This window comes from Falco peregrinus, chromosome 5, assembly GCF_023634155.1.
Source record: "Falco peregrinus isolate bFalPer1 chromosome 5, bFalPer1.pri, whole genome shotgun sequence".
Classification (NCBI taxonomy): domain Eukaryota; kingdom Metazoa; phylum Chordata; class Aves; order Falconiformes; family Falconidae; genus Falco; species Falco peregrinus.
Window position 1 is genome coordinate 66,226,524 of NC_073725.1, and position 18,418 is coordinate 66,244,941.

An 18,418-nucleotide genomic window follows, 5' to 3' on the forward strand; every position below is an offset into this window, starting at 1 on the left:
TTGACAGCAAAGCATGCTCCCAGCTGCGAGCTGGTGCTGAGCACAAGCAGCAGCAATGATGTAACTCCCATGCTGGCATTTGACAGGGATCTTATCCTGACCGAAAAATCCTGTGGGTCCTGAGCCTGGATCCCCAGAATCCCCCTTGGCTGTGCCTCCTCCTTCGCCCCACTGCTGCCCAGAGGTGCCACCCACAGCCTCCTGCTCTGACCCCTGGCATCGACATCACTCCCCTCCCCCCACCCCACCCCACCCCCACCCCCGGTCCCACAAATGCTGGGACACTCCTCTGTGGCTCCCATGCACTGTTCACCTTGCACAGCCACCCCTCCTCATGGCACCCTGCTGCCCTGCACCCTCCCTCAGGGCCACCATCCTCCCCACAGCACCACTCCTTGTGCTCCCCCTGCACCACCGAATTTCCCCTGCATCCTCAAAGCAGTATCCCCCCCCCCGCAGCACTGCCCACCGCTCCACGACCCCCACACCCCCCACGTCCCCACAGCAACCCCACAAGTCACCTCGCTCCCCTGCATCCCTGCTGCATCCCTGGTGCCCCCAAGGCTGGGCCTGCCCCCTGCATCCCCACGGTCACCCCCATGGCACTGCCACCCCCCAGGCCAGCCCCCGTAGTGCCACATGGCCCTACAGCCACCTTACCCCCACCCTGCATTTCCACAGCAGCCCCATGGCACTACTCCTCCCTGCAGTTCCCCCCTGCTCTCCCTGCATCCCCAAGGTCCTCCTATGGTACCACCCCCACAGCAGCCCCCTACCATCCTGCATCCCCACAGCCCCCTGCAGCATCACACTATATCACCCCCCCCCGCTGCCACCCCCCCCCCCCTCCCTGCATGACAGCACATCCCCTTGTGTTCCTCACACCCACTGCATCCCCATGGCTTGCTGGGGTACCACAGCCCCCTGCATGTCCCACCCCCCCTACCACCCCCATTGCACCTCATCCCCTGCATGTTTACACCCTCCTGCACCCCCCCGCACCCCCTGCTTCCCATCTCCCTGCACCCCCCAACACCCCCTGCATCCCCAGGGTACCACACCCCTCCGCACCCCCTGCATCCCCAGAGTACCACATCCCCCCGGCACTACCTCCCCCACACCTTCCTGCATCCCCACGTTATCCCATCCCGCTGCCATCCCGCTGCTACCCACTCCCCCCGGCATCCCCCTGCTCCCACCTCCCCCGCATCCCCGCACGGCCCCCACACCCTCCTGCCTCCTCACAGCCGCTGCATCCCCCCGCTACCACACCTCCCGCATCCCTCCACCCCCCGCATCCAACACTCCGCCCTCCCCCCTCCGAGTCCCGGGCCCCACCCCGCCACCCCCCCCCCCCCCCCCTCCGCAGCCCAATCAGGGCGGGTTGGACGAATTCAAACCCCGGCCCCGCAAGCGCCGGTGGTGGTTCTGTTTCGCTCCCCCGGGCGGGGAAGGATGCACCGTTGATCGGCCGGGACCGGGGTCGGTCCGGATGGGCTCCGGGAGCCGCGGGGCGGCTGAGGCCCCCCCCCGCCGCCCGGAGTACAGGTGAGCCGGGGGCAACCGGGCTTGGGGCGGGGGGGCCTCGGGAAAGTTTAATCGCGGTATTACCGGGGCGGCGGTTGAGCCCCGGGGCTGCGCCGGGCGCCGCCCGCCAGAGGCTCCGCAGGGGCGGCGGGGGGGGCGCTCCCGGTGCCGGCTGCCCCCCCACCGCCCCTCGCCACGAGCTGCCTCGGCTAGGGCTCCCGGGGGCTTCGGCGCCCACCCTGCGGGGAGGTGGGGTGTCTCAGGGGTGGGGGTGCTGCCTGGGGGCCTGTGACAGCTTGGGGTGGGGGGATAATAAAAAGATTTTGGAAGAAATATCGCTACTAGATGAAGCAATCGGGGTGGGTGTTCTGGGGAAGGAGAAGTGGAAAACGGGGAATTTCTGCAGCTGCTGCAAAACTGCTGATTTTGGAGTTCTGTTGGCAGGAAGGGGTGGCTGTGAGACCCCCGGGCTGGGGGGCTGGGAGGGTGCCCACCCTCGGGTCGGGAGAGCCGCTTGGCTCGCAGAAACTTTCAAATGAAATCCAGCTGTTTTCTCCCTGCTGGAGCCGGGGGGGCTGTGTGGAAGCAGAGGAGCATTGCCCAGCGCCCTGGGACAGAGGAGCCAGCCCAAGCAGCCCCCCGAGGGAGTGGGCATAATTTATATCTTGGCCCCCTTGGGAAGAGTTGGAGCTGTGGGAGCTCCCCATGGGATGCCGGCAGCTTCAGTGAGCCCTGCCCATGGCGGAGGGAATTCGCCTCTCCCGAGCCTTGGGAAGACTGGGCTTGCTGGAGATGCTTTTTGGTGCAGAGCCTCACACTAAACATGAGGATGAAAGCCGTTAGGGGCGGCAGGTGTGGATTTGACAGTGGTTAGGGGCTCTGCCGTGCTTGACTCCCATCCTTACCTTCCTGCCATTCCCAGAGGTCTTCTGCTTCCTCCCAGCTATTATTATTTGCCATAAATCTGCCTGAAAGGAGGCAAAATCCCGAGACTGGCAGGGCAGACCTGTTTGCAGTATGGGTGAAGCGTGACTCCGGTTCTGTCTACTTGACGAGTCTCCCTCTGCAAGTGCCTCGTCACCCCGGGCTCGGGCTGTGATGCTGTAACCAGCTACCCCAGGCCTCCCGCCTGCCCACTCCAGTACCTGTCACCGTGGGGCACACATCCAGCACTGAACAGACCCACCGCACCCAGTGGGAACTTGTTGTCCCAGTAACACCCAGTTTGCAGCTAAGCGGGCAAGGCCCCTGCAAGATAATAAAAAAAACCCACCACCAATCTGGTGGTGTTCTTCGCTTTTAATACCATTAGGATTTTTTAATATCATTAGGAGTGTGCCAGTCTTTGGGTTTGCAGCCAGGAGGTGGTAGGCATCCTCTAGGTTTGCTCTGGGGAGGATGTCCTGGCGGAGCCTTGGTAGGGCTGGTGCATGGGATGGGAGGTGGGGAGGGTTGTCGTGGCAGGTGGGCTGGGTGGGAACGGGTTCTGTCGTCTTGTACCTCTGGTCTTGTCTTCGGCAGCACAGCCCCAGGCTGCTCCTTGCAGGCAGTAAAAGTGCAGATCTTTGGGTGAGGCTGTGCCCTGGGGAGCTGTGTGGGTTCTGTGCTCAGCGCTGCTCCTCATGCCTCTGCTTCCATCGGGGAGACACCTGGCATCACCTCTGCAAGCCGTAAGCACCTTGCAGGGGTGAAATGCCCAACCTGCAGGTCCCCTCAGGGAGGATTTGGTGCTGCTGCAGGGATGCACAGCCACGCTGCCTGCTTGCCAACCTGCTCCCCAGGCTGGGAGCGGCCGGTGGCTCTCACCAACGTGCTGTCCACCTGTTGCAGGTGGCACTGGCTGGGCAACGTAGGCAAGTCCTGCTTCTGCTGGAGAAATCTGCTCTGTTTCCCTTAGCAGTTGGCCAGCCCTGCTGCGCTGCCTGCAGCGCTGCTGGGGCAGCATTCCCAGCCCTCAGTGGGGATGGAGTGGGCTGCACACCAGTGACCAGCGCCTGCTTGGTGACCACAGCGCTGGAGGCTGTGGGTGGGCGCTGGAAAGCCAGAGGGTTACAGCAGCAGAGCTGGTTTATCGGCTCTGTGGTTTCTTCACAGAAGCTGACATGGGTGGCAGAAGGGGGTGGCATCCTCTGCCTTGTGGCTCTGAACTATCTCCCATCGCCAACTGTCAGTAAATCCTGAGCCGATGTGTTTTCTGAACAGCTGCTCCTGGGAAGAAAACACTGTTGGGCTGTCAGGCGCCTGGGAGCTGCTCTGATTTTACTGCAAATATTCTCTACAAAGTAAAATTGATGGATCTGAATCTAATATTCTGAAGGGGAGCTTAATGGCCATTAGGCTGTTTCTTTCCAGCTTGGAGAGCAGAGCTGCACCATTTAACTGAAGGATTAAAGGCATAAAGATAAATGGAGAGGGCTGCCAGATGGGTGGAGGGTGGCAGGGGGCTGGCAGCTCCGGGGCATGAGGCCAGGAGATGAAGCACAAGGACCTAGAGCAGAGCCGGGGGAGGCTGCTGGAGGCATGGCAGGAGCGAGGTCTATGGCAGGAGCTGCTGCCTGCTGGGGCAGAGCTGCTGTGACCCGAGGAATGACCTGTAGTGTGGGTCTGAAATGACCAAGCCCGCAGGGATCGGCATCCCTGAAGTCCTCGGTCCTGGCTCTGCCCTCAGCAGTGTTCTGCTTGTGGCTCTTGAGCCTGTGGACCCTTTTGGAGCCAGGATCCAGTCCCTGACCTGCTGCCCAGCGTGGTCCTGAGGTCCTTTCGATTGCACTGTTGAGACAAGCAGAGCAACTCCTTGGGCAGGGCTCGGGCTCTGCATGTGCTGGGGAAATAAACTGCCTGTTCTGGCCTGTCAGCTGGCCCCTTCCAGGCTGTGCTGTGGCTCCTGGAGCTGCTGCATGGCACCTCTTCCCTGCATAGCTGACTGCCATTTAACCGGCTCTGAGCCAAGAGCTTAGCCCAGCTTCAGGCACATCCTTTGCCTGCTCTGAGTTGTCCCTGGTTGTTGACGTCAGGCCAGTTCTTGGTGCTTCCCCAAATAAACCCCAAACGTGCCCCTGCCCCATGAATCTGCTGTTGTTCCTGTGGGTGTAACTGGGGCTCTCGCCTGCCCTTGGCTCCACAGCACCATGCACTGTGTCCAGCAGCTCCGCGGTGTCCAGGGGAGGGGATGGTGTCCCCAGATCTCAGCTTGCCTCATTGCTGCCTGCTCAGCCCCATCTGCAATCGATGCTCTCCCACAGCGTCACCAGCCAGTGGGTACTGGGGCAGTGGCTGAGGGGTAGAAGGACGATGCTGGCCATGGGAAGGTATTCCTGGCAGTTGTTCCTCTCCACAGCACAGCTCAGTGTTGGTGCTGTGGCTTGGTGGCTTTGGAGGAAGAGGGCAGTGGTCTGTGGTGGTGAGAGTCTGTCCTGCCTGCAGGAGGCTGGGAGATGCTGCCCACATGCTCCCTGGGCTAGGGTCTGCCACGGGTGCCTGCCCTTAAGTGCTGGTTTTGCGGGGAGAAGGGCATGAGCAACAGGACCTGGATCTCCCCACCTGGCCTCTGGCATGGAGATGCTGGAGATGCCAGCACTCCTGTCACGCTCATCCTGGGCGTGGGCTGTTGCTGATCTCATCTGCAGGCTCTGAGATTGTGGAGCAGCCTCCAGTCTGAGTGCTGCTTGGGGAGGAACAAGCTGGGTTTAGGCTGGGGTGGGGAGTTCCTGGAGGGGTTACAGGGTATGGTGGTCAGCAGCCCCTTCCGAGGACAAGTTCTTAACTCCTGACCTGGAGAGTGGCTGCTGGGGTAGCTTCAGCATAGCGCCTGGATCTCACCATGGCATCCTCCCCGCAGGCTCTTCATGTGTCTTAGCTGACACCTGGCAGTGGTAGCCCTTGGCCAGCTGGACCAGGTACCCCACTTGTAGGTGCAGGGAGTGAAGCCACAGAAATGAGCACGTCTCTCTGGGGATCCATGAAGACATAAGGTTCAATGCTGTAACAGATCTCGAGCAGCTTCTGTAGATCCCGTGGGACCCGATCGCTTGATTATTATTTTTCTTATTATTAATATTTTTCTCTCCCAAGATCTGCAGTGACAGCAGCTTTGGTTTGTTAATTCAGACGAAGTGCCTCTATTTCATCTCCAAGTTTCTGGGTCCCCTGCAAACAGGCTGTTTCTCCAAGAAAGGAGACCAGAGGTGTTTCTCGCCATAAGTTAGGTTGCTCACAGTCTTCACCTCCATGCTGACTGCCTCCATCCCTGTTCATAGGGATGTGCAGCTGGACAGTGCTGCATCTTGTGGCACTGCCACCTGCCCTCATCGTGTGGCTCTCCTACCCCAGCAGCACAAGCAAACCAGAGCTGCTGCGGAGCCCGCGCAGTCACCTGGTAAGGTGGCTCTGAAAGCATCTCTAAGTGCCCATGCTCTGAGCATGTAAATTCTTCAATGCATTAAATAAAATAAAGAAATAAATCCAAGGTGATAATAAACCAGAAAGCGATAGGCCAAGAAAAGCAGCAATAAATGGATAAACAGCCTTCGGGGAAAAGCGGAGCCATTCATTGCTCTCCAGTGCACCTCCAAGCAGAGGCACACCAGGCACGTGGGCAGACATACATACATACATATGTCTTCATAGGTATCTGTGGCAGCGTGTATGGGGTCACGCATTGTCCCTGCAGCGTATGCAGGAGTGTCTTTGCCATCCTTCGTCATAGTCCAAATTTTCAGCGGGGCATTGAGGGTGGCCCAGCTCGGGGTGCTGCGGCTGCAGGCTCTGCTTGTGGGGTGGAAGATCTTGGTGCAGTGCCAGCTCTGGCAACGCTCATGGCATTAAGGTGAAAAATCACTGTGAAGCCCACAGTGCTCTGCCTTGGAGGAGAGATTGTGCCGTCTCACTGCCTTTTTCCCTTTCATGCAGCCTGGTTCGTACCTTACAGGTCTGGTTCCCGTTCATGCTCCTGCCTGCGTGTGCGATGGGGTGGGCACAGAGCCACCTGTGCTGCAGAGCCACCATCTCAGCACACCTGGGGCCAGCAGTGCCCAGCAGCGCTCTGTGCTCCTGTGGACATCGATGGTCTGAGGCAGCTCTGCTCACTGAGCTGGTGGCCACCTGGGAGGGATGTGGAGCTTGTGTGGGTCAGCCAGGGCCAAAGGCTCTTGGTGTTTTCTACAAAGTGTGGGGGTGATGGAGCTGTTGGTGCCATTGCTTAAAGTACTATGAGGTGTGCTTGCTGAACTTGTGGTGCTTGGGGAGGGGGCCTGTAGACCCACCTCCTGGCAGGGACTGTAGGAAGATACTGAGGCAAGACATGAGGGTCCTCACTTTGAGCTGAGAAAAACCTGTCAGCAAGCTGTTCTGGATCTCGCAGGGTTTGCAGGTTCTTAAGACCAGACGGGGCTGCCCCAGACAGCCCTTGTGTCCTGCTGTGGTACGTCACTTCCTATTGTTTGTGTTGCTGTGGCCTTTAGAGACTTGGCTGCAGCATAGGGTCCCGCTGGGGACAGCATGGGGTGCAGGCACAGAGGTGGCAGCCCACCTTAGGGAGCTGGTGATCTAGAAGAATGGGGAGACCTCCAGGCCACCATGGCAGGAGTGCAGGGACCAAGTGACAAGCAAACCATTGTCTGCAACCCCCACCAGCCCCAGCATTCGCTCTCCTGTCTGCCCTGTCCTTATTGCCTTGCTCATTTGTCCTGGCCCGTTCCCACCACCACACCACCTCTCCTGGCGTTGGTTGCACCTTCTCCAGCCATTGCCTGTGCCTTTGCTCCTCTTGGTTGTGCGCAACCAGCCCCAGCTCTCCCCAGAGACCTCCCCTGCCTCGGCCAGCCTGTCCCCATCCCTCCCCAATGCTTGGGGCCCCTCTGCAGAGCCCAGTCCCTGAGCATGGGGGACAGCTGGACCTGGGGGGCAGCCCCATAGAGCTGTACCACATCGGAAATGCTCCTGGGCTTGGGACGTACCAGTGAGTGCAGAGATGAATTCACAGGACCCTCTGCTGGTGCAGATGGGCTGCATTGCAGATTTGCGAGTTTGTCTTTAATTGTGTCAGGCATGTGTGCTAACGAAGGGATTAAGGCCTGGAAGGCTGGATGATGCAGGCCAACTTTTCCTTGCTTGTTTCAAGGTCTTGTGTTTCACAGTATTCTCTGGCTCTCCTCTTCTTTCTCTCCTGCATTCCTGGCCTCCCCCTGGAGCAGCCGTCTTGTTCCCCCCTCTACAGGATCCAGTGATGCTGATCCACTGGATGGACATGGACCGCTTGCCCCAGCCCTCCGTCCCCACCAGCTGGCCAAGCCTTGCCCATTGACAGAGAGCCATGGGGATGCTCTGTGTGAATCTGGGCACCGTGTCACCGAGGTGATGGGGGAGGAGCAGGGTCCACCTTGCTGAGGCTGTACAGTGGGTCAGAGCGAGGGTGATCCACTTACAGACAAATATCAGAGGAATAATGTGACCACGAGGGTGAATCAGGGAGGAGGGAGGCTGCTCGGGCTGTCCTGCGTTACCTTCTGCTTCACCACACTGAAAACCCCATGGCTGCTGCCACTCTGTGTGAGCTGGACCTTGCTCCTGTGGGAGAGGCAAGGACTCGCCTGCAGCGCTGGAGGGAGGTAGGTGTCGGGACATGACGAGGTTCACAGCCAAATGCAATACAATGCTCCTTGATCCCTGCCCCAGAGTGCAGAGACCACGTCAGGTTCTGCAGCCTGGTGAAAGATTGACTCGGAGAGGTGACTGGGCACAGAGCTGGTTTTGGTTGGGGGTCACGTTGCCATCTGCCCCGGGACTGTTCCAAAAGAGTGGTGCAATGCTTAACCCCTGCTTGGGCAGACCCAAACCCCTCTGGCTGTACCTGCCTTTAGCCAGCGATAAGCTAGGTGTTCCCTTCTCCCTGGTTTGTACACTGTGCATTGGCAGCTTGGAGCACTTCTCCAGCAAAGATTGGGATGTGCTCCAGGGCTGGACACCTTCCTGGGAGAGGGAGAAGTGGTCAGTGATGCTCTGTCTCCTGTGGGGAGCAAGGGCTGCTGCAAAGGATGCTCTCTGACAGCCTGCTGTCCGCTGCAGAGAGCCACGGGGTGGGGAGCCGTTCTCATTGCCCAGCCGTGAGATCCTCTTTGTTCCAGGTTAGGAGCACATGAGGTGCAACCAAAGCTCCAACAAACCCACTGGGGAGGTGGGTGATGACTGAGAGCTGCTGCCATGGGTACAGTTACGCCAGCAGACCTACCTACTAGCTCATCTTTGCTTGATGGTGTTGCCGTAAATGATGATGGAGACTCCGGAGCTGTGTGGGACAGGCAGATCAGTAACACCCCCCAGAGAGCAGAGCTCAGCTGGTCACAGCAGAGAGAACCTCATCCCCATCAGCCAAGGAGCTCTTGGCCCTGCCAGAAGGTGACGAGCCAGGGTTTGGGGTAGGGACCATGTGTCTCTGGGTTGTGATTCTCTTTTCCAGTAAGAGAAGTCTCGCCAGAGGACTCGGGTCAGCCACCCTTCCTGGCGTGCCAACATGCTTCCAGGAATGAGCAGAGGGATGCATTTCTCGGCTCTTACGGGGCAGGCAAGCAAATCAAGAAGCATTGACAAGTGCTTGGCATTGCGATGGCACAAAGTGTCCTGGCACAAGGGGCCTTGGTGCTATTAGCAAGGGGAGTACAGGACCGGCGCTGCCGGGGAGCTTAGCTATCTGGCGCTGTGCCGGAGCCCGGCTCGGGGACAGCTGGATGAGCTGCAGCCCTGAGTGGGTGGGTGGATGAGACACAGGTCTCCACTGAGCATGGTCCTGCTTCAACAGGGCTGATGGTTTGGCGTTGCAGACAGGTGGTCCCATCTCCCCTGTCTGCCCCGCCTGTTCCTGCTCTGCACACACAGCGTAGGGCTGGCATGGTGCATGTGGGAAGGGAGAAACAAGGATTTGGGGTCTCTTTGTTGCCTGAGGCTCTAGTTCTTGGGATGCTCCTTCCCTCCCACTGCACCTCGTGCTCTGCTTCCCAGGCTCAGAGATACAGGTCTGACCCTTAAGGAATATGGGGCCAATCCTGAATTTCCCTTCCCCAGTGGGAAATAGCAGCAGTGTCAGGGCTTGGGATAAAAAGCAGCATGACCTGCAGCGCAGCTCTCCGGCAGTGAGTGCTGGACTTCGGGAAAGGGCTCCAGGTGATGAAGCCCACCTAGAAGGAAGCATCAGGCAGGAGCTAAGTGCCTTTGGCTGCTCTGCAATGCCTGTTGGCTTCGTGGCAGAGTGCCCGATGCGATCCTGGTGAGCCTGGGCTCCTGATGTGGACAGCCTCTGTCTGCTGGGGGTCTGCATGTGCAAGTGATGTGGGGGTCCCTGGCTGGTGACCCGGGTGAGAGAGGGCTTCAGCAGTCCTGGTGCTGAGCTGCAGGGGCAATACTGCTGCTGTGGTCCCCAAACCAACGTCCACCCCCCCGAGAGGGGGGGGCAGTGTGGGCTTGTTTCCCCCTGATTTCATATGCTGAGTACAGAGCTGCATGGTCTAGCTGTGAGAGTGGTGATGGGATGTGGAACTATTGTCTCTGGCAGCTGGGTGGGACTTTCCTGGTGCTGATATTTCTGGGAATCAACCCGGGAAGGGCCGGGTCCATTCTGAAACCCTGGGTTTGCAGGGAAGAGCCCCTGTGCCCACTTGGCTTCAGCATGAGCTGGCTTGGCTGAGCTCTCAGCAGCACTGACCTTGAGGGAGGCAGGAGGGCTCTGGGGGGGGCTAACGCCAGTTCTGTGAGCGGTGGGCTCAGGAATTCTGCAGGACTTTCTGCACCAACCAACACGTACCTGCAGATTAAAATGTCTTGACAGCACTCCTACCAGGTGGAGGGCAGGGGGAAGTGACAGTGTTGTAAGGCTGCCTCTGGCAAAAGTAACAGGACAGCTGAATCTACAGAAGCCAGAAAACCCTTCCTGCTCTGAAGGTGATCTTTTGGAGCCTCTAGAAGATCCCCAGGGCTCATTAGCACCAAAATATCTGCCAACAGCAGATGAATATAGCAGGCAGCATCAGACGTCAGGGCTATCTTTTGCACTGCTGAGTAAGTTTGGAGGAGGGATTGGAGAGCCTTGCCCTGTGCTGGGCGGGTATCTGAGCTGGCTCCAGCCAAGGCTTTACAAAAGCAAGGTCCTTTGCCCCCATGACCACTAAAAAGCCATCAGGCCAGGCAGGAGCGTTAAGCCTGGCCATCCCGTTTGGGCCACTCATACCACCAGTCCAGCACGGATTCCTTGGCCATGGTCTCATTCACTGGAGAAGCCGTGAGTGGCTTTGGCTACAGCCTGGACTAAGGCGATGATGATGATGGGTCAGAGGGATCTGCTTGAGCCCTTGCTGTGATCCAGGGCAGTGCTGCATCTGCAGTGGGTTCATGGTTGCCCTAGTGCTCTACACCTGGCAGCTGGTTTCTCGTGCTATACACCAGCTGTGACCACCCCACAACACATCCCTGGAGCAGACTCTGGGTCTGGTTAGATTCCAGAGGCTCCACAGCCTCACCTTGATCCACACGGTAGCTCCCAGTTCCTTTGCCTGCATGGCCAGTTTGCTGCTTGTTGAAGTGTCGCTGGTGCTGGGGGAGTGCTCCAGATGCTGGGAGTTGTGACAGAAGTAAGATTCGATTAGCACCTTCCCTGCGGGAAGCAGGAATGGGATACCCTGGCTTCCTGCAGCCTTGTGTCTCTTGCCGCCGATGGTAGATAACAGTACTTGGAGTCAGTAGCAATCTGCTCCAGTCACGGGAACAGCATCGATTTTACACAAGCTGGAGACTTGGCCCTGGAATCGATCTGCATTTTTATCAGCACATCTCAGCTGACAGGAGGTGTTTTGCCACTGCTGCGGAGGAGCTCTCTTCTGGGATTGCTGTTGTTGGTTGCCTCAGCTCTTCGGGTCTTCTGCTTGGTCCTGCAATGTCAAGCACCTGCCTGCAAAAATTTGGAGGGCTGTTCTCCCCGTTAAAACTCTGTCGGGGGCTGCAGCGTGGCTGGGCAGCCCCCACTGCCAGCCTTGCAGCCTGCAAACAGCTGCGGTGCTTCGTGGAAGGGGGAGACCAATTCCAGCAAGGTTTTGCCTTCACTTCTCTCCCTCCCTCTCCTGCTTCCCTTTGAGCTGTACAGGTGGAGGGGATAAATTCCAGAGGATTCAGCTGCCAGAGGCAGGGTGTTTACTCTTTTTTTCCTGTGATGTTCCTAGATGAGAGTGTTTAGCCCATGTTGGCATTTGAAAACTTCATTTTCCCTTTGGATTTATTATTGTGTGTGGGTGCTGGGTTGGAGAGCATTTTTCAGTCCCACGGCAGAGGAAGCTCTGTAGATGCTGTTTCATCAACTTGCCTCTTTGCAGGGCTCTGGCTGTGCCGTTTGTCTGCTGTGCCCCCTCCAGCCCTGCTCTTTTCTGGCTGCTGTTCTCTTCTTGCTGCCTTCTGAGTTGGGCAGGAGCCACTTGGAGCCGGGCTGAAGCCATTCCTGTCCCTGTTGGAATAGATGGGATAGTTGTCTCCAGGGGAGAGGTCTGAACAGGTCTGTGAGCCAGCAGCAGGGCTGGACTTCTCATTTGGAGAGCAGAAGCTTGGTGGATTTAATAGCGGGAGTCCTTGGTTCAACCCTTGGTTGAACCCTTTCCAGTCCGATGGGGCATGGTGCCCGCGTGTGGTTTCACGAGCGTTCCCCTCTGCCCAGCAGTCGCCTCCCTTTACCTCCTGGCTCTTCCCCTTCCCCGGGCAGCCCAGGATCCAGGGGCTGAGCTACAGGTGCCTCCCCCCGCATAGCGGTGAGCTCCCTGAGCTGGGGGGGGCCTTGGCCACCTGAAGGTGTCAGCAGTAGGGTGGGCTGTGGCCAGGCATGTCCTGAGCTGTGGATGTTTGTAGCCCACCACAGCCCACAGTGGTGGGCTGACCGAAGCCCAGTGTGGCAGGATGGGGAATGGCCTCAGGTACCTGCCCGTTAGCTCCCAGGAGCCCCAGGAGATGTTTCAGATCCTGTGCAGATGCCAATAGTGGCCAGACCATGGCTTGGGTGGATGATGTGGACTTCTCAGTGATGACGTGGGGCAGCTGAGCTGCTGTGGTCCTTAACGCAAGGATAGATGTGGAAGAGCCCTCACCAGGGCACGTTCCTTCCTCTGCCTGGTGCCTGCTCTCAGCGTGTGGGCAGCAGCTTGGGCTGGGATCCTGGCCTGGCTTCTGGAGACTTGGCTGGTGGACCCAGGAGCTCTGTGGAGCTGTGGATGTTGTAACAAAAAGCAGAGTAATATGGGACAGCGGAATTTGGAGACAGAGTGGTCTGGCAGACTTGGACTGAAGAAAGCCAGTCCCAGGACAGAAGCGATTTTGCTGAGTGAATTGAGATCAAAGAAGGGGTGGTCCGACCACCGTCTCCAATGGGTGGGGGTATAACTGGCAACCACAGGTGAAAGCTGGTGCTGGTGTAAGAGCCAGCATTGCAGCTTTGCTGTGAACACCTTCTAGCTGCAACACCCCCCCCCCCCTCCCCCCCCCCCCCCCCCCCAAACATCGGCTTTGGGAACAGCCTTGGTGAGGAGAGGCTGAGCTGGGTTTGGCAAAGCAGGATCTATTTCTGGAACGATGTGTACAACCTTGGATTGCACCAGGGCTGGCTCCTGGGTCCCTTCCAGTCCCAGGTTCCTTGTCACCGAGCAAAAGAATTACTAAAACTCCCCAGGCACTTGCTGTGTCGCAGCCCTTGTCTTTGGTGTTACTTTGGGCTGAGCTAAGGTGCGAGAAGGCACAGTCCTGGCTAAGAAGAGCACCCTGCGCAGTTCCTCCTCGTTCCTCCCTCTGCACGCTTTCGCCTGCTGGCAGACAGGGAGCCCAGAGCAACAAAAGGGGTTGGTTTCACATGCTGCCGTTGCTGGAGCTGATAAATGGAGCAGCTTTGGGCAAAGCTTAAGCTGTCTTGCCAAAATGGCTTGAATAATTCAAGTCCTCAAGGAGATGTTTGCTGATTTGGAAACATGTGCTGATGCGCAGGGCTGAGGGGTACCACCCGAGCGGGGCAAGGCATTAATTTAAGGTTGCCTCTGTTGATGTTTTCTATTTTCCTCTGAAATGGGAGCTGCAGTTGAGCACGCTGCCTGGCAAGCACTGGGGTTTGGTGGTGATGTTACTGTCTGAGCAGGAGGCTTGTCAAGAAACGATTCGATTTCATCCCACGAGCAGACAGTGCCAGGCTCCAGCTCTCCCCCTCTGCCTGACCTCAGAAGGAATTGTCGCTCCTGCACAGTGTGGTGCAATCCAGCCCTGCCTGGTGGTGTCCCAGGCAAAGCAGAGTCAGCCCTCCTTCCACCAAGCAGGCTCAGTGCGGGGTGGCATGGCATGGCATGGGATGAATGGGATGCTCCTCTTGCAATTGTTATCTTCTTCTCGGGTCATCCCACGTTCCACCAGATCTCAGAAATATGCTCTGAAACTGGGAAGCAGTGTCGAAGGGTGAGAGCAGGAAGCCTTGGCAGAGTTTTTCTTGGGTGGCTTGGTTCTCTGCTGGAGATGCATCCTTCTGCTGTCTTTCTGCAGAGCCCTGTGTGTTCCCAACATTGCTCCAACCCTGCCAGAGAAAGCAGCAGGACTTGAGGGAGTTAAGAAGGACCAAGAGGGTTGACAGAGCAAGTTGAATTTTATTAGCAAAGAAAGGGAGTAAACTTCCCAACACATAAAGCTGTTATAAAGTAATCAATTGTTCTTTGCGTCTGCTGGCACAAGATGAAAAGCTATCAGTTTAGTTTAGAGCTAACGAGATTTAGGTTAGATATGAGTGAGATGCAGATTGGTGACCAGGGAGTTCTGGGAGAACCCCTTCAGCTGCATTTTAACAAAGTGAGTGACTGTTCTGAGTATCCTTGGACTTATTTCAGTGCTGGGCGCAGGTGGTTTCTGGAGATCCCCATGCTTTCATGAGTCCAGGACTTCCCTTATTTAAAACCTTCCTGAAGATAGCTCTAGGGGAGCTTGTTGTGGTTTTGGTAGTGCCAGCTGCACATGTGGTGCTGTCAGACCTGCGGTGCTGCAGGGTGGCAGGGGAGTGGGCGATGAACTCTGGTGCATTTGCAGCCAGCCTGGGTTGTTCTTCTGGGGGGGATTCAGCTCCATCAGCCACAGAACACCCAGGCACCGCCATGCATGTTCCTGCACATGAATGGTGGCAGGCAGGACAGCAACCCAGACAAAGAAATAATTAAAAATCACTTAATTGCAGCAATGGATTTCTTTGGAGTAGTGTATTTGCCCACTTGCTAAATAATTCATAGAAGAGCCTAGTAATTAAATGCTAAAGATGTTATTTGCTTAGCATTGTTTGTACCTATATTACTATTTAAATGCAAGAAATTACCAAGTCATTTAATTGCTAATTAAAAATAATAGTTACTTACCATCTTAGAAGAATTAGTTCTGTGTATTGTTTGCACGGAGCACAAACACTAATACTTTCTTTCTAGGCAGTTATCTTGCAAACTTATCCCTGTGTTTGTGTGGATGGAAGGCACATACCCCATCTTCTTTTAATGGCTATTAAAAACATGAGGAAAAATGCAAATTAAAACCAGTGAAGCAGCACCAGCTGCCTGTGGGGAATGTCTAGCTTTGTTCCCCATCTTCCTCTCTCATTTCCCCGCAGAAGGTCCCCTGGACACCAGCCCCTGTTGCACCTGCACTTACCAGCTCTCTCGCTGCATATGGCCTTGGCCTGTGCGTAACACACAGCACGGGGGTGAAGGTCCTGGAGAGAGAGAGCAGTCCCAGACATCCAAGACGTTGTCCTCAAGCTGGGAGTGACAAATAGGCTAAAAAGGCATTTTCTAATCCCTGAGACCTGAGCTTGTTGGGAAAGGCCCTGGAGGAGGCAACGTGATGTGCTGGGATGCTCTGCAGTGTGCAGAGGCGTTAGGAGGGTGAATTAGATGTAAGAGCCAGGGACTGGAGGGCCCAGTCTTATGGATGGCTCTAGAAAGGAAAAACCAGCCAGGGCTACTGGATCAGGTGAGGCGTTTGGGTGCAGGTCAGTGGTGCGTTGGTCTGGGTTCTCCAAGGAGCAAAAGTCTGTGTAGGCACACCGGGGAGTGTGTACTTATTGGGGTGCATGGGAAAAGGGGGGGTATAGGTGTATGTGTGTGAAGGGGATGCACTGCGTATGGAGGCTGTGTGCATCTGTGGTGGGTGCAGTGAGTGCTGGGGGGGTATCAGGGGTGATTGCAGCCTGCAGGTGCTCTTGGGGGGGGTGTTGGGTTTTTGGGTAAGGGACCGTGTCTGCACTTGTACGTGAGCCCTAAGAAATAATGCTGGTTCAGCTCTCCTGAAGGGAGCTTGAGGGATGCACTAAGGTCTTGCTCTGATGAACTCGTCATTCAATATTTGCAGTGGGTCACGCGCTCCCCATCGCGAGTGCTTGCTCAGTGCCGGTTCATCACCTGGCTGCTCCAAGTGATTCACTCCCAGTGTTTCACACTGGGAGGGGGATGGGCCACACTCACAAGGCGAAGGCAAGGCTGTGTCCCTGCAAGCGAAGTCTGGGTGCCCTTTCGGAGCTCTTCCAGGCACGTACGTGCAGACAGGGGTGGTGCAGGTGGGCTCCGAGGGAAGAGGGAAAGCCTCCCTCCCCCCCGCCACGGGGTGCTCAGCCTGACCCGCTCGAGGGTGCCCACCTGCATCACGTCCTCCCCACATCTGGTGGGCCCAGAGCTGACCTGGAGTGGCTTCTCCTGGTCACAGGGAATTAGTGCTGGAAGACGGATTGCATTTCCTTAGACCTCTATGGATGGAAATTTCCTGGCAGTGTTTTCATCAGCATCCTGATGTTTTGGTCAATATTGTCTATGGGAAACTTAACTTTGAGGCAAAATGCTGTTTTCTTTTCCAAACCAAAACATCCAGTTTCAAATGCTAGTTAAGATGACAGGGATCTGCATTATACAACATGTTATTACAGTGTTTAATGCTGAAGCGGGGACCAGGTTTGTTCCTGTGAGCAATGGGAATGTTTCATTCCGGGAATCTACATGTGGAAACGTTCACCTCCCGGTGAAATCAGCCTGATGGGGTCTCTGAGGGCATCAGCCCTGTCCCTGGGGGTACTCGTGTCCTATCCTTACACCTCCTCCCAGACTGAGAGTTGTCTAGAGCAGAGGACATGGGTATCTGTAGCCCAAAGAGGGGTCTGGAAGAGGCTCTGAGCTGACCAGGGCTCCAGTTTACTGAAGGATTCAAATAATCATTAATAATAGCCTGCCAGTTTCTGTCAGACTGGGTCATTTCCTTCTATTAAGTGATAATCAGAAATCTGAGGTGATGCCTGTCCTTTAACTGAGATGTGCAGGCAGCTTTTGTGAAGGACAGTTTGATTCCCACCCTCTTGGACTCTGGCCAGTGACGGGGACTGCTGGAAGGGGCAGAACTGGTCCTGACCACAGCAAGGTGTGCTGCTGCCTGTTGCCCCAGGGCAATGGCATTTCTGGAAGCTTTAAGGGGTTGTCTGAGTTCTTGGAAAGGAGTCGTTTAGCTCTGGTACCCTCTGCCCTTTCCACTGCTCCCTCATTTCACTCTCCAGTGGAGCTCTTCTCCTCACCTGTGTTTTGGTTGATGGTTCAGCTGACACCTCTCCTACATCATCCAGCAGTTGGCCTTCATCTCCTCAAGGGCACGGAGCTGACTCCTGGCCAACCTGCCCACCAGGACCTCCCCCTCCCCTGCTGCAGGTCTGCTTTCCAGCCCTTCAGCCCTGGTGTACAGCAGCATTCCGGCTCAGTGGCAGGACTTGGCATCTGCTGAGGCTTCTGTTCTTTCCTCCACCTTTCTGAGGTTTTGAGATCACATCTGCACCAGCACTGCTCTGTGAAAAACATCCCTTGGAGTCTGACTGTCCATGTGATTTTTCACACCCTCTATGCCATCCACTATACAGCCCTCACCTCCGCGGTTTGTTTTTGAGGATGCAATGGGAGGCTGCCAAAGACAAACCCGTTCTGCCTGCGCTTTAGCTAAGTGTGAGATTTATCCCAGTCGGTGGCGGTGTCATACCGCAGGTATCCCACGTGGTATCGCCTGCCTGCCATAAGCATCCATGTCGGATGCAGTGAGCGTCAGGCTCTTCCACAGCTGGATCAGCTGGAGGACTTCAGAGACCCTCTTGAACATGAAAAAAACCAAAACAATGGACTTCAGTGGGCTGGGCTGGTGCTCCTCTGGAAGGACACCAAAAGCAGAGGGTGGGAGGTCACTCTGGGCTGGACATTTGTGCAACATATCGATACAGGCTGGGAAACAGGTCTGAGAGGTAGCGACCACAGCAGGAGCAGCGCTGAAGACTCAGCTGAGTTCTGCAGAGCTGCTGCTCCTCCGTGATCAACGCCTGGAAGAAAACCAAAATGAGCTCTCTGAAAAAATATCTGTTGGATGGAAAGACTGGGGGAGCTGTATATATATAATTAAGATGGCAGTTCAGTGATATAGAGAGCTGGAGCGCTCATTCTGCAGGCGCACCCGGCCAACGGTGTGTTTTGTTGAAAATGAAAGAGGTTTGGGGAAGCAGGGTGAATACTGAACGGGATCACACCTCCAGTGTGTGGCCGTGATTAACTCTCAGATCAGACCCTGGGCTGGAGGGTTGCAGTAGTTATGGCTTCGCTGCCATGACTCACCGGGGCTGATCAGAAGGGGGTCAATAAATTGGAGAAAAGTCAGTGATGAAAGTGACTGATGGATGAAGATGGGAAACAAAGGCTTTGTTGTGAAAGCTTGGGTGATCAGAGGTGCCTTCAGCATGGGGTACCAGTGCCTGGCTGGAGAACCATCACGTTCCACCCAGCAGAGCTGCACCTGATCCCAGCGGCTGAAAGACGAAGCTACATAAGCTCAGGCCAAGTACGGGTGCAGGTTT

The 18,418-nt window shown here is 56.4% G+C and overlaps 1 protein-coding gene across 2 annotated transcripts in view; it reads left to right on the top strand.

Annotated features, from left to right (window-relative positions):
* Positions 1 to 1,393: 1,393 nt before the first annotated feature.
* Positions 1,394 to 18,418, top strand: part of CTXN1 (cortexin 1) — a 39,384-nt gene continuing 22,359 nt past the window's right edge. For both annotated transcript variants that reach the window (XM_055806918.1, XM_055806919.1), the window contains exon 1: positions 1,394 to 1,548. The gene's annotated coding sequence lies outside the window, so the exon portion shown is untranslated. The remainder of the gene's footprint in view (positions 1,549 to 18,418) is intronic.